Source organism: Lissotriton vulgaris, chromosome 6, assembly GCF_964263255.1.
Source record: "Lissotriton vulgaris chromosome 6, aLisVul1.2, whole genome shotgun sequence".
Lineage (NCBI taxonomy): Eukaryota > Metazoa > Chordata > Amphibia > Caudata > Salamandridae > Lissotriton > Lissotriton vulgaris.
In genome coordinates, this window is record NC_141694.1 from 1,895,971,845 (window position 1) to 1,895,985,128 (window position 13,284).

Consider the following 13,284-nt stretch of genomic DNA (forward strand, 5'->3'; position numbering starts at 1 on the left):
TAAAAGTCACCCCATGATGATGAGACTGCACTTATGCCTTCAATGTAGCTTTTTGATATGAACAACAAACTAATTTAAAATTTTTAGGTCTGGCGTGGAAAACCATCATACAACTGAAAAGGAAGATGTTATGTATCTACACACTTAAGCCATTGGCTTGTTTCTGGAAGCCGCCGAAAATGAATGCTTGCTTTGAAGTATCCTTAATATTTAGGATCAGTTGTTTTGTTCATTTCATTCTCTTTCTTGTTTCCGGTGTCACGTAAAAGGTTTAATGGTTTGCATTGTTTCAGTGTGTCCTGAGGAGTGCTCCTTTGCAATTAATACATTTAAGACCAGCTGTAAATTGTCTTTGCTCTAGTTTTGAGAGGAACATTGTTGTGCTTATTATAGTCGTACAGGACAACAGCCTTCTACCCTTTCCTTGTCGTTCCTCATCAGCATGCAATGTCAAGGTTTCCAAAATCAAAAAAGTTAATTGTGGTGCAGAAGTTTTATCTACTGTACAGCACAAAGATGGACCTCCATACCTTTCTCACTTAACACCTGTACAAGCCTTTATGCTTTCAGAAAAGGCCTGGAAACATGTAATCAATTATCTCTTCTTGGGACTGGTTTCTCTGCTTGGCACTGTAGTCTTTTCATTTGTCTCCTCTACAGAAAGCATCACATAGATGCCCTCAGGCAACAGTGGTGCTTTATAAATAATGACTTCATTTCTTTTCAAAGCCCTAGCACCAGATACCAAGGACAACTTCTTAGTTTGCATGGCTATGCGAATGTAGTAGCAATATATATCTAATTTTCCAGAAACCATTAGGAGAGCTATTAAGAAAAGACACAGTTTGAATGGACTACTGAACAACAGAAAGATTTCGATGTTATAAAAGCTCACATTGCTGGTGCACCAACATTTTGCCCTTTCTGTATAGGAAAAACGAGTAATTACAACAGATTCTTGTTTGTATAGTGTCGGAGTTGGGGTATCACAAACATAAGGCAATAAAGAGTGGACTGTTATATTTGTAAACCACACACTGCATATCTATAACCAAGAGAAGACAGGCAATGACAGAAAGGGAGTTACAACGGTGTGCATGGACTACGGAACATATTCGGAATAAAGTGTGGGGTGCTCAACTTATACTAAGAAGAGACCAAAAGCCTCTAGTAATTATCCTTTCTCCAAGTGGAGGTTGAAATGCTACTGCCCACACTGCCAGACCGGTTTCCAAGATGCAGGAGTACAGAAATACAATTGAATATGTGTCTGGGAAGGGAAGCTAAATTTGACAACAGTTTGCTGCCCAGGTAACCTGTAGCGAGCGGGAAACGAATAACACAAGTGTTATGGATGTTGTAGGGACAGTAAGTGATTACATTATTTCGGGAGGTGTTCTTTGAGGAAGGTTTTCCAAACTGCCTTTTAAAAGACAATGGTCTGCAACTGATTTCGCAAGATATGAAGGACCTTCTTACGAATAGTAGTGTGGACCACATCACAAAGGCACTTTATGTAATGAGCGGTTTGTGAGGTTTAACAGAGTTCCGAAAAATACACCAGAGACGCAAGAAGTTGCTGCAGTGATTAGAAATATTATATTCAGCAAGATTATAGAGTTATCACATTACTCCGCATAGTGATCGATGGGTGAGTTTTTAAACTGATTTGAGGACGTGAACCTGCTTCTGACTTGCATTCATGGTTGCTTTAAAGGCATAAAAGGTTTGCAGCATAAGAGAGAAGAAGAAGAACAAAGGGCTTTTAGTAAGTATTACAAAATGAAGGAGAAATATGATAAGGAAAAGAAAGTGTGATTGTCGACTTTCAAAGAAAGCGATTGGGTTTGTATTTGCAAACCAGGGTTTACTGCCGAGAGTGTGGTGACACAGGATGGCAAGGTTTGGAATGTCCGGAATGTGGCAGATTACAGTAATGGTTTGGCTGATGAAGGAAAGGTGTATGGTTAGGAGATTGGAAACTTCATAGTTAAATTGAAGAAAAACTAAAGTGGAGAATAATTCTGATATGCAGATATGAAAATGAAACCAATTCAATGGGAGTGGGGAAATGACATTTGTATGAAATGTGGTTATTAGTTGTAGAGGATGGGAGTCCTTCATGAGTAAAACATCGACAATTGTCTCTAACAAAGGACCAAGTAGCCCACTGTAGCACTCGACTCTCTCAGGGTAGCGAAGCACAGCAGTCCAAGGCCTACTCAAGGATGGCGGTGTAGGCTAGTAATCCCAATTTACTCAAACTATTGCCCAGTCAGTGATTTTTCTTTAAAAGAGGAAATGTTATTCTATTACATACACATTACTAAATACAAAGCATTATTTTACAAACAAATGTATTCAGGTACATGAAAATACCTTTGGTGACACCCTCATAACATATTACATTCCTACTGGGTCCTGCCCCCCCCCCCTAAGTACTTCCAGATGCAACATCACAATATAATGGGGTGTTGTATATAATGAACTCGCTGGCTTAGTCAGGGTGTCCCCACATTAGTAAAAGCAATCAAGTTATGAGTCTACATTGTTCAACCATTAAAACCAATAGGAATAGTAACCACGTGTAATGCACTCAATATAATGAAATTCATTGCATTTGTTCATCACCAACATTATCAATAAAGCATCTCAATTTAAACCATGTGTCTGAATCTTTGTTTTACTTGTGTTAAAATGTCACTGCCGTTAGGGGGCAGAGCTTGCTCGAGACTGGAATGGCTGCCCGAGTCTTGAGCGCCGCAACACCGGACCTCTATCCTTCATTAATCCGGCAGCTCGCTGCTATTACATAGCTAAATTCAAGCAGAAGGCGGAACACAGCCGCAGAGTGATCAGCGGTTCCCGTGCTCCCCCGCCCCAGTGCCCACCGTGATACGGCCGGGCTTGCTTGAAGATCCGCTGGGCCGCCGATCCCCAGCCTCAGTTGCAGTGCGGGGCGAAGCAACGTCTGCGAGTGTGCGACGGTAGTCCGCAGAGACTGGTACCTGGACACAGTGCTCCGACGCCCGCAACGACGTGTGCGGTGCTGCCGGGGCATCGGAGGCGCAGAATAGTGCCCCGGGAGGAAGCGCAGTGGAAAGTTGAGCTACTGGGGGACCTCCAGGCCGCTGATCTCCAGGCTCCCTCTCAGTGCGGGCAGAGCAACGCCAGTGAGCGTGCGCGGCAGAACGGAAAAAGTGACTGGTATCCTGTGCCCCGAGCTCCGACCCCCGCAGTGACTGGCACAACACTCCCGGCCGTCGAGAGCACAGGAGAAGGCTGCGGTGCGGAGACAATCAAGCTGCATGAGAGCAGAATAGACAAATGAAGGTACACAGAGGGCAGTCATCACGAGGGCACTACCTAGTGGCTTCCCTTACAGCTAATTACAGCGTGAGGCGGGTAACGGTATACACGCGTGCAACAGCAGATTGCGGATAGCGACTTGCTTCCCAAAGAGTGCCCTGGGCTGGGGTATGAGAAGAATAGAGCTGCTGCAGCAGCCACCTGACTTGCGCTGAGGACAGGGCACTGCTTAAGAAGATAGGGCTGCATGTAGCCTTACTGGGTGATGCCATCCCCAGAGAGGCACTGACACTGAGGGGACAGAGACCGGAAGACGCAAAGCTTAACGGCCCTCCGCGGTGGCGGGGGACTGCCAATTGGCCGCAGGCGGCTACTCAGTGCTGGGAAAGGAGGCAACAAGATGGGGTCTATAACCGTGGCCCGCATCGCCCTTCAGGGAGGAAAGTCAGTGCTGAGGCGCAAAACAAAACTTTCAGCGAGAGAGTACGGCAGGCTCAGCTGGTCCCCAGTGGGAACACTGTTGCAGCACCGGCTAGAAAGAAGCCACAGCTGTACAATCCTGCAGGCCTACCACTAATACGTCCAATAGTGCAGAGCCAAGAAGAGCCAAGAACGCAGTAAGGAGTGTGACTGGGAGGTTGCTTAGGGGCAGGCACCTGCGAGAAACCCTGGGGCAAGAAGGCACTAGAGTTAGTGCAATAGGACGGTCACCGGCGACGTTGGGATCTGGGAACTGGTGGACGCCTAAGCAGCGACATACATAGTCCCCAACATACATAGTCCCCCAAGCTGGATGCAAGATAATGAGCTGGTGCAGCGGGCCGCTTCTATCCGATACGGGATTGCGGCGAAACCGGTGCCTGCAGTTGTTGCGGTCGTCAATCAGGTCTGCTGCTGATCTGTCCTCTGAGGGAACATCGTAGACAGCCCTACTATGATTCACATACTTGGAAAAGGTCATGGGACGGATGGATAGGATGCAATCCAAGCTTATGTTTGTGCAAAAATGCTCTAAGTCACAGGACACTGAGGCAGGAGAAGCCCCTAGGACTCCTGCTCATACTGAGGACGAACCATATATCCGGAGCATGCTGCTATCCAAGGAAAAAGGCCTACAGAGCGGTATCACCTCGCTGGGCACCAAAATCGACACCCTCTCATATCGGATGGACAGAATGGGAAAAAGGCTGGACAAACATGCTGAGAGGTTAGACATGTCTGAACTGAGACTCACAGAAGTGGAGGACGCACAAACCATGCTAGATACTGCCCATATACAGCTTGGGAGGGTCATACGGGTATTACAAGATAAAGCAGAGGATTTGGAAGCCCGCTCGAGACGCTGCAATCTAAGGATCACGGGGCTGCCGGAATCGGCACAAACTGGAAACATGGAAAAATTCGTGGAGAAGCTGTTGATGAGCCTTCTGGGGGCAGAGGTATTCTCCAACATGTTTGTGGTGGAGAGAGCACACCGTTCCTTAGGGCCCCAACTGGTGCCAGGAGCCCCGCCGTACCCGATAATAGTGAAGCAGTTGAACTACTGAGACAGAGATGCTGCTTTGCAGACGGCGAGGGACAAGCAAGAGCTAACATATGAGGGATCGTCTATATAACTTTTTCCGGATTTTACCGCATGAGTGCAGGAGGCACGGAGACAATTTGCACCCATGAAAAAACAGCTGCGGGACCTGGGCCTGGACTACGCCATGCTGTACCCAGCCAAACTCCGGGTAAACAAAAAGGGGCACTCTCACATATTTACTGACCCGAAGGCTCTCCAGAAGGCCATGAGAGACTGGTCCAAAGAACACAGACGGAGCCCGGAATGACACTTCTGGACGAGGCAACTGGTGGTTTTTTGGAAGAGCATGACTGAGACTCATTGATTCACACGGCGCTGATAAGTATTATGGGGGCGGGGGAGGGGGGCACAGGGAAATATGTTGGTATTGAACATGTTGGTGACAGTAGTCTGGTGATGGTGGCCTTTATTATCTATGTAATTGCGCTGGGAGCGCCCGCTGAGATTTAGTGCAGTGCTTTAAGAGATTAACTCAGGGATCATACCTTAGCTGCAACACAATCTTAGGGTAGTAATTTTGAATGTGCGCCACTGGTGAGGGTCAGAGGTATGACATCGACAGGCCACAAACGGCAGTGGGAAGCCTATGTTGCGAGCTGCAGGCGCTATAAAGCGGTGGGCGGAGGTCGGATTGAGACAATACCTGTGTTTGGCAGTTAAGAGTATAAAAAGCGACCTCTGCCTGCGAGTGTAAACGCCTCCACAGTTAACTAAGTTTGAGGGGGGAAGTGGGGTGAAGGGGGGGAAGTTGCAAGGGATGTCGCGCGACCAAGTTGTGGGTGGTCTGCCATGGGAGGGGGGGGGGAGGGTTGGGCTGGGTGGGGGTAATGTTGTTTTTGATGTTAGAGATGGCAATTGAATTGATGTACGCTGCACACAACACTGGTACACCACTTACGATAGGACACGTAGTGACATTTAGCAGGGAGGATGGCCACGACTAGCGGAACTATTACCCCAAGAGCGACTGATTCCCTTAGGGCACTATCGTGGAACGTCAGAGGCCTTAATGACCACCGTAAACTCCGCAGGGTGCTGAGTTACCTAAATAGGCATGATATTGATGTGGCTTTACTCCAAGAGACACACCTACCGTTACACAGTACAATGATGCGCAACAAGGGAATTTCGGGTAACAATAATGCATCGGGCTTCTCAAATCATGCTAGAGGGGTTATGACATGGGTTAATCCCCGCTCTGACTACACAATACAACAGGTGAAGGCGGACACGGAGGGTTGATTCGTGATCTCCACATTAAAGGTAAGGGATTGGAATTGCTCATAGTGAATATCTATGGCCCAAACTTTGACTGCCCAGAGTTCTTTACAACTATGGCTAACACGATGGGGGAAATGGGAGGATACCAATTCTTTGGAGTGGCGACTTCAACCTAGTTAGGAACCCTGAGATAGATAGATCGGGAGGCCCAGTGAGACGGCCAGTAGCGGCGGCCAGGACTACTGAAAGCATCATGATTAGCAAGGATCTGATGGACATGTGGAGAGAGATGCACCCACATGAAGGTGGCTACACACATTACTCTGCATACCATAACCTACACACACGTATAGATTATTGGCTTGCGTCGTCGTCTCTCGTGTATGGGATTCGCGCTTGTCAGGTCTTGCTGCGCACTTTGTCTGACCATTCTCTGCTTTTATTGGTTTTGTCCATACCCAAGAAAACAATACCACCGTTTACGTGGCGATTCCCACCCTATTCGCTTCTGGATCCAGTCTTTAAAGAAGAGATGGCGGAAGCTATTGACGCATACTTCGCCACAAATATTGGCTCTGTGGATTGTTCCCAGATGGTGAGGGAAGCTTTCAAGGTGTACATTAGGGGGGTGGCCATGACTAAACATTTGGGGGTTCTCTGCTCCATTCGACAGAGGTTAACGACCTTGGAACGTGAAATAGGGGATCTGGAGGCACGACAGTTAGCAGGGAACGAAGAGGAGGTAGCATATGCAATGAAGAGCTTGCTGAAGGAGTATCAGGAAGCGGCGGATAGCAAAGTGAAGCATACGGGGAAATATCCCACGGCATGCATGAATGGGGAGGGTGACAGGCCGGGATCGGTGCTAGACAATATGTTAAAAGCTAGACGCAGTAAAACTTTGATAACTGCAGTCTGCTCGGAAGGGGGCGATCTTACGGAAGAAGGGGACATTGCACAAAGGTTCAAACAATACTATTCGGAGCTGTACGCATCCCGCTCGTCAAAAATGGATGACAAAATTTTAGATTATCTGGACCACATTAAGTTGCCCTTCCTCTCCGATACACATAGAGAGTTCCTCATGCTCCCCATCGAAAGGGATGAGATCATGGAAGAACTTGCGGTGATGCGGTCGGCCAGCTCCCCAGGGACGGATGGTCTTACGGTCGGTTTTTACAAGGCTTTCATTGACATACTGCTCCCCCATATAACTACGTTGTTCGACGACCTTTCTGTGACAGGTATGATGCCGCAAACCATGAGAGAAGCAATACTAGTGGTTATTCCGAAGCCGGGTAAGCCCCTAGAGGAGTGCGGCTCTTATCGGCCGCTGTCTCTGCTAAATGTAGACACCAAGTTGTTCGCCAAAGTACTGGCCAACCGCCTGGCCCTGCTAGCCCCGGAGCTGGCTGCACCGGAACAGGCAGGGTTTAACCCAGACAGGAACCTTACCTACAACTTACGGACGGTATTCAGCACTATGCAGCATGTCCGAGGGGACACGAACGCCATTGCGATATTCTTTGATATGGAGAAGGCTTTCAACTCTGCGGAGTGGCCTTTTATGCAGCAAGTGCCGACAAGAATGGGACTAGGTCCCGTTTTTTGCAATTGATAGGAGTGTTGTATAATGCACCATCAGCCCGAATACGGCTGGGGAATCTGGTTACAGGAACCAACCCTATCTCCAGAGGGACTTGTCGCCGACGCTGTACGCCTTAGTCGCTGAACCTCTGGCATGTGCGTTACGTGAATATCACAGTCATAGAGGTGTTCAATTTCCGACCTATAGCATTGTAATCTCTACGTATGCGGACGACACATTGCTATATGTGAGGGATCCAGAAAGTAATTTGTCCCCGGTCCTCAGAGAGATGGTACACTTTGGAGCATTGTCGGGGTTAAAGGTCAATTGGTCTAAATCAATAGCCTTTCCGCTCACCATAGCCACTACACAATTCGAGATGGAATACCCTCTACAATGGACTGATGACTCTGTGAGATACCTATGATTCAGAAAAGGGGGTGGTGATGAACAGAGTGTCTGAATTAAGCAGACCACTCTTACCCAGTCCAAAGATCAGAGCTTGATCCATCACCGTCTTTTAGCTCACTGCACCATCCCAGCTCAGAACTTGGCTATATGCAAATTAGTCTGACCCTGGCCCAGTGCATCATGTGAACATGGCAGACCAAACTACCAAGCCAATTCTTATACTGGGAAGGAAACAAGCTACCGGGGACCGGTTTCTGGCATTTCAGCCGTCTTCGGCCCGGCTTGCTTGAATCCTGATGGTGCAATGGGCTAGGGACTCACATCTGAGTATACCCTTCCACGCTTATGGTGGACAATAATGATTCAGAAAAGGGGGTGGTGATGAACAGAGTGTCTGAATTAAGCAGACCACTCTTACCCAGTCCAAAGATCAGGGCTTGATCCATCACCGTTTTTTAGCTCACTGCACCATCCCAGCTCAGAACTTGGCTATATGCAAATTAGTCTGACCCTGGCCCTGACCCTGGTGATGGATCAAGCCCTGATCTTTGGACTGGGTAAGAGTGGTCTGCTTAATTCAGACACTCTGTTCATCACCACCCCCCTTTTCAGAATCGTTTTTGGCCACTATAGGTGTGGCAGGGTATACTCAGACATGAGTCCCTTTCTCACTGCACCATCAGGATTCAAGCAAGCCGGGCCGAAGACGGCTGAAATGCCAGAAACCGGTCCCCGGTAGCTTGTCTCCTTTCTGGTGAAGAATTGGCTTGGTAGTTTAGTCTGCCCTGTTCCCATGATGCACTGGGCCAGGGACAGACTGATTTGCATATAGCCAGGTTCTGAGCTGGGATGGTGCAGTGACATAAATAACGGTGATGGATCAAGCCCTGATCTTTGGACTGGGTAAGAGTGATCTGCTTAATTCAGACACTCTGTTCATCACTACCCCCCTTTTCAGAATCGTTTGTGGCCACTATAGGTGTGGCAGGGTATACTCAGACATGAGTCCCTTTCTCACTGCACCATCAGGATTCAAGCAAGCCGGGCCGAAGACGGCTGAAATGCCAGAAACCGGTCCCCGGTAGCTTGTCTCCTTTCTGGTGAAGAATTGGCATGGTAGTTTAGTCTGCCCTGTTCCCATGATGCACTGGGCCAGGGACAGACTGATTTGCATATAGCCAGGTTCTGAGCTGGGATGGTGCAGTGAGATAAATAACGGTGATGGATCAAGCCCTGATCTTTGGACTGGGTGAGAGTGGTCTGCTTAATTCAGACACTCTGTTCATCACCACCCCCCTTTTCAGAATCGTTTTTGGCCACTATAGGTGTGGCAGGGTATACTCAGACATGAGTCCCTTTCTCACTGCACCATCAGGATTCAAGCAAGCCGGGCCGAAGACGGCTGAAATGCCAGAAACCGGTCCCCGGTAGCTTGTCTCCTTTCTGGTGAAGAATTGGCTTGGTAGTTTAGTCTGCCCTGTTCCCATGATGCACTGGGCCAGGGACAGACTGATTTGCATATAGCCAGGTTCTGAGCTGGGATGGTGCAGTGAGATAAATAACGGTGATGGATCAAGCCCTGATCTTTGGACTGGGTAAGAGTGGTCTGCTTAATTCAGACACTCTGTTCATCACGACCCCCCTTTTTAGAATCGTCTGTGAGATACCTAGGCATTAGGTTAGACACTGATTAGGACATAGTGTTCTGTGAGAATTATGGTACGGCGGTAGCCAAACTAGAGGACGACGTCGAAACCTGGATCGGCCTGCCGCTGTCTCTCATAGGCAGGGTCTCGATCATGAAGAAGGTAGTGTTGCCCAGGTTCTTATTTCTGTTTGTAAACATCCCGATAGTGTTGCCATGCTCCTTTTTCGTCAGACTTAACAAATCATTAATACGACTGGCTTGGGCAGGCAGGCAGGTGCGGGTGCAATGGCGTGTGCTTACCCTTCCGTACCACTTGGGAGGGCTTGTAGCGCCTGATTTGGAGCTCTACTACAGAGCCGCAGAGGGAGCGCAGGCGCACAATTGGATACATGGAGCGGAAGACGTTCCATACCTCCGGCTTGAGAGGTTATTCGCTACCCTCTCCCACTAGCAACTGTTATCTTGGAACCAGTAGATCGTAGAACAGGGATACTTGATTCTCTCAACGCAACAAGGCACGTGTGGCATTGGCTATTACAGCAGCAAGCGGGGGCATTATTATACTCCCCAAAAATGCCAATACAATGGATGGTCTGGCTAGCCCCCTGTAGAGGTGGGGGGGTCACACAAGCATTGCAAGTGTTAGCTATACATAAAGCCAGTGACTTGTTCTTGGGTAGTATTGCAAAGACGTGGGACGAGATCTCTGCCACAGTGGAAGCCCCAACAATGTTGCAACGTATCCAGTTTCACAGAGTGCGCATGGCACTGCCTCAACAATTAGGGGATGACATGGACGAACCCCCGGAGGTGCGGGAACTGACGTACCTCAATAAAACCAAATCCCCTCGGAAACTTGTTTCCAATATTTATAAGTTGGCAATGTCCCACAGAGCAAACCAGCATACGAAGGCGAGACTGGCCTGAGAGCGCGATCTGGATGTGACGATAGACAACGCCATGTTATCCTATTGCTGTAACAACAGAGTGTATTATACATCGGAAAGGCTGCACAGATACGAGCTGAGAGAGGAGGCGAAGTGTGATCGATGTCACTCTCCTGGAAGCAGATTTCCTGCACTTGGCGTGGAACTGCACAGGAGTGGCTCGATTCTGGGGAAAGGTATTTTGTGAATTAAGCGCAATAGTGGGTTCGGAGGTTCCCATCGGCCCGGCCGTGGCACTATTGGGATATTCCAAAGCACTGCCTATGGCAATTCGCAGACTGGTGGACTCCATGGTCATAGGCTGAAGAACGAAGTGGGAGTACTGATAGTGGCAGGCAGAGTTGACATCTCTTTGTTTGTTATAAAATGTGTGTAATATTTCCTATCACTGGTGCACAGAGTACGCTCCTGACACGAAAGATGGGAGCAACGATTCTTAATTGTGAAGCTGCCCTGCCTTTGGGATGTGGGCTAAGAAGCTGTGTAGAATGCTACACATTAACAAGCTGCCAGCCTTAGGGTTGTGGGCGTAAAGCTGGGTATACCGGTGACAACTTTTAAAATGAAAATCTTAAAAATCAAAAAAAATTAAAATGTCACTGCAGTCATAACATAACAGGTGTATTTGTAAAGTGCATAACTACCCGTAGGTGTCTTGGCGCTGAATAACAGATGTTTATTGTTACCCAACTCAATGGTTCTCATTTTATCGACCTCAGATGGATGAAAGGCTGAGTTGACCCGCCGGGATTTGAACTTGTGAACATGAGGTCGAACACAGGCCCCTGCAGTGGCTGCTTTAGTACACTGAGCCACCAGACCCGGTTGGTCTTGGGACCAACTACAAGAGATATCCACACTCTAGAGCATGAGCACAAATGCACAATCTCAAGGAGTGCTTACAATCATGGTAACCCTCTCCTGGGATCCTGGGCACAAGGCCCCAGGAGACTTTAAGAGGCATCAATTTCTCAAAACATCTGAGAATTTGCTGCCACCTCCGAAGGCCCCCCACAACACTTCTGAAACACGTCGGTGGTGCCCCTGCACATTTTGGGGCCAACACAAGCACGACAGCGTGAGATTTCAGTTTCCTTATGGGGCACCATGGGGTAATCCTCAGCCCAGTTTATGCATATCGTAACAGCAGGTCTCTGCTGTGAGTATGCAGCCTCCGCCACGTTATTTTCTCCTTTAGTTCTTTTTGTTTTGGGTGACTCAATCCCACCAGTGGAACCCACAGGCATCCTGTAATTTCATCGCTCACAAAACATGAATGGTTAAGGCATCAGTGACATCTAGGTTACAGTCATAGGTCTAGAAGAGGTGTTTAGCTCCTACCAGGAATGCATAGGTGGAAGATTGAGTGAATGTGTACGTTCGAACACCATTCTCACTAGGGTGATATTTCACATCAGCTCACTGGAGATTCTGCTGCTGTCCCTTCGAGGCATGTTTGATATATTTTTTAGTTTTTCCACATACAGTGCAGCCAAGTACCATACATCAGGTGTTACACTAATGCATTTCAGTGTGGTAATCCGCATTTCTGCACTGAAATCTGTTGTTACTTGTGTCTCAGCTGTCACTGACAGCGCCAAGTGTGGCAGAGCACCGCCAGTGTCGTGCGCTGTGCTCCCATAGGCTCTTGGCTTGCAGTGTGCGGTAAAGCAGTGCTGGCAGGCTCACAAGTCACTCAACTGCACTAGTGCTACAAATGGATCACAATTCATTATCGTGATGATTCCCCTGCAGCATGACTCTGACTGACAGCCTGACATCATGATCCGAGGTAGTGTCCAATGACTAGACAGCCTGACACCATGATCCGATGTAGTGTCCAATGACTAGACAGCCTGACATCATGATCCGAGGTAGTGTCCAATGACTAGACAGCCGGGCCAGTCAGGTTGTCTTCTACATGCCGGTGCCACGGGGGACGCCACATCCAGCGGGGAGTTTTGAGGAAGCTGTGTCTACGGGCTGGCTGGTTTGCGGGTGGCACTGCAAATTGAATGATGGCACCGCTCGCAACCCTGCTGGAGGCACCTCGCAGCAACCCGGACCGCCGCTGTACTTGTAGCTCAGCTGTAAATTTACCCCCGCCAAAATGATTGCAGCCGACTTGACGATTACTAAATAATAAAGTAATTACGGACTCATTCAGACTCCAGTCGCTGAGCTGCCAAGCTGTTGAGGTGTCGGAGGATGCGTCACCACTGACCCTGCAGCCAAGTACCAACTTAGATTTCACCTATCAAAAGACGTGAGAACTTTTATTGAAATTTCTCAGGGTCCCCCAAACTACTGTGCCAGGGCGCTCACGGTGGAGATTCGGTTGGCTTTTTCAGGAGACCCCAGAGTGAAGGAGGTTTTAGGCACGGCCTTATTTCTTTCTCAAAGTTTTATGTTGCACAAACTTGACCTGAAATCAGGTATCGGAGCTCTTCACACGAGCGCCAGTTGCGTTACATGAGAAAACATTCATTTTTGTTAGGCACGGGGCGATTAAGTGATTTGCCCTGGACCACAGGATGTTGAGTGATGCTATTCAGCCAGTGTTCCAAACACACTG

General features: G+C 48.3%; 2 protein-coding genes across 3 annotated transcripts in view; one reads left to right on the top strand and one right to left on the bottom strand.

Annotated features, from left to right (window-relative positions):
* The window catches only part of LOC147709815 (uncharacterized), a 1,100,435-nt gene that overhangs the window by 362,844 nt on the left and 724,307 nt on the right, over window positions 1–13,284 (top strand). The gene's annotated exons all lie outside the window — the stretch shown is intronic.
* LOC147709816 (uncharacterized) overlaps window positions 1–13,284 on the bottom strand; it is a 117,739-nt gene that overhangs the window by 103,863 nt on the left and 592 nt on the right. The window lies entirely within an intron of this gene.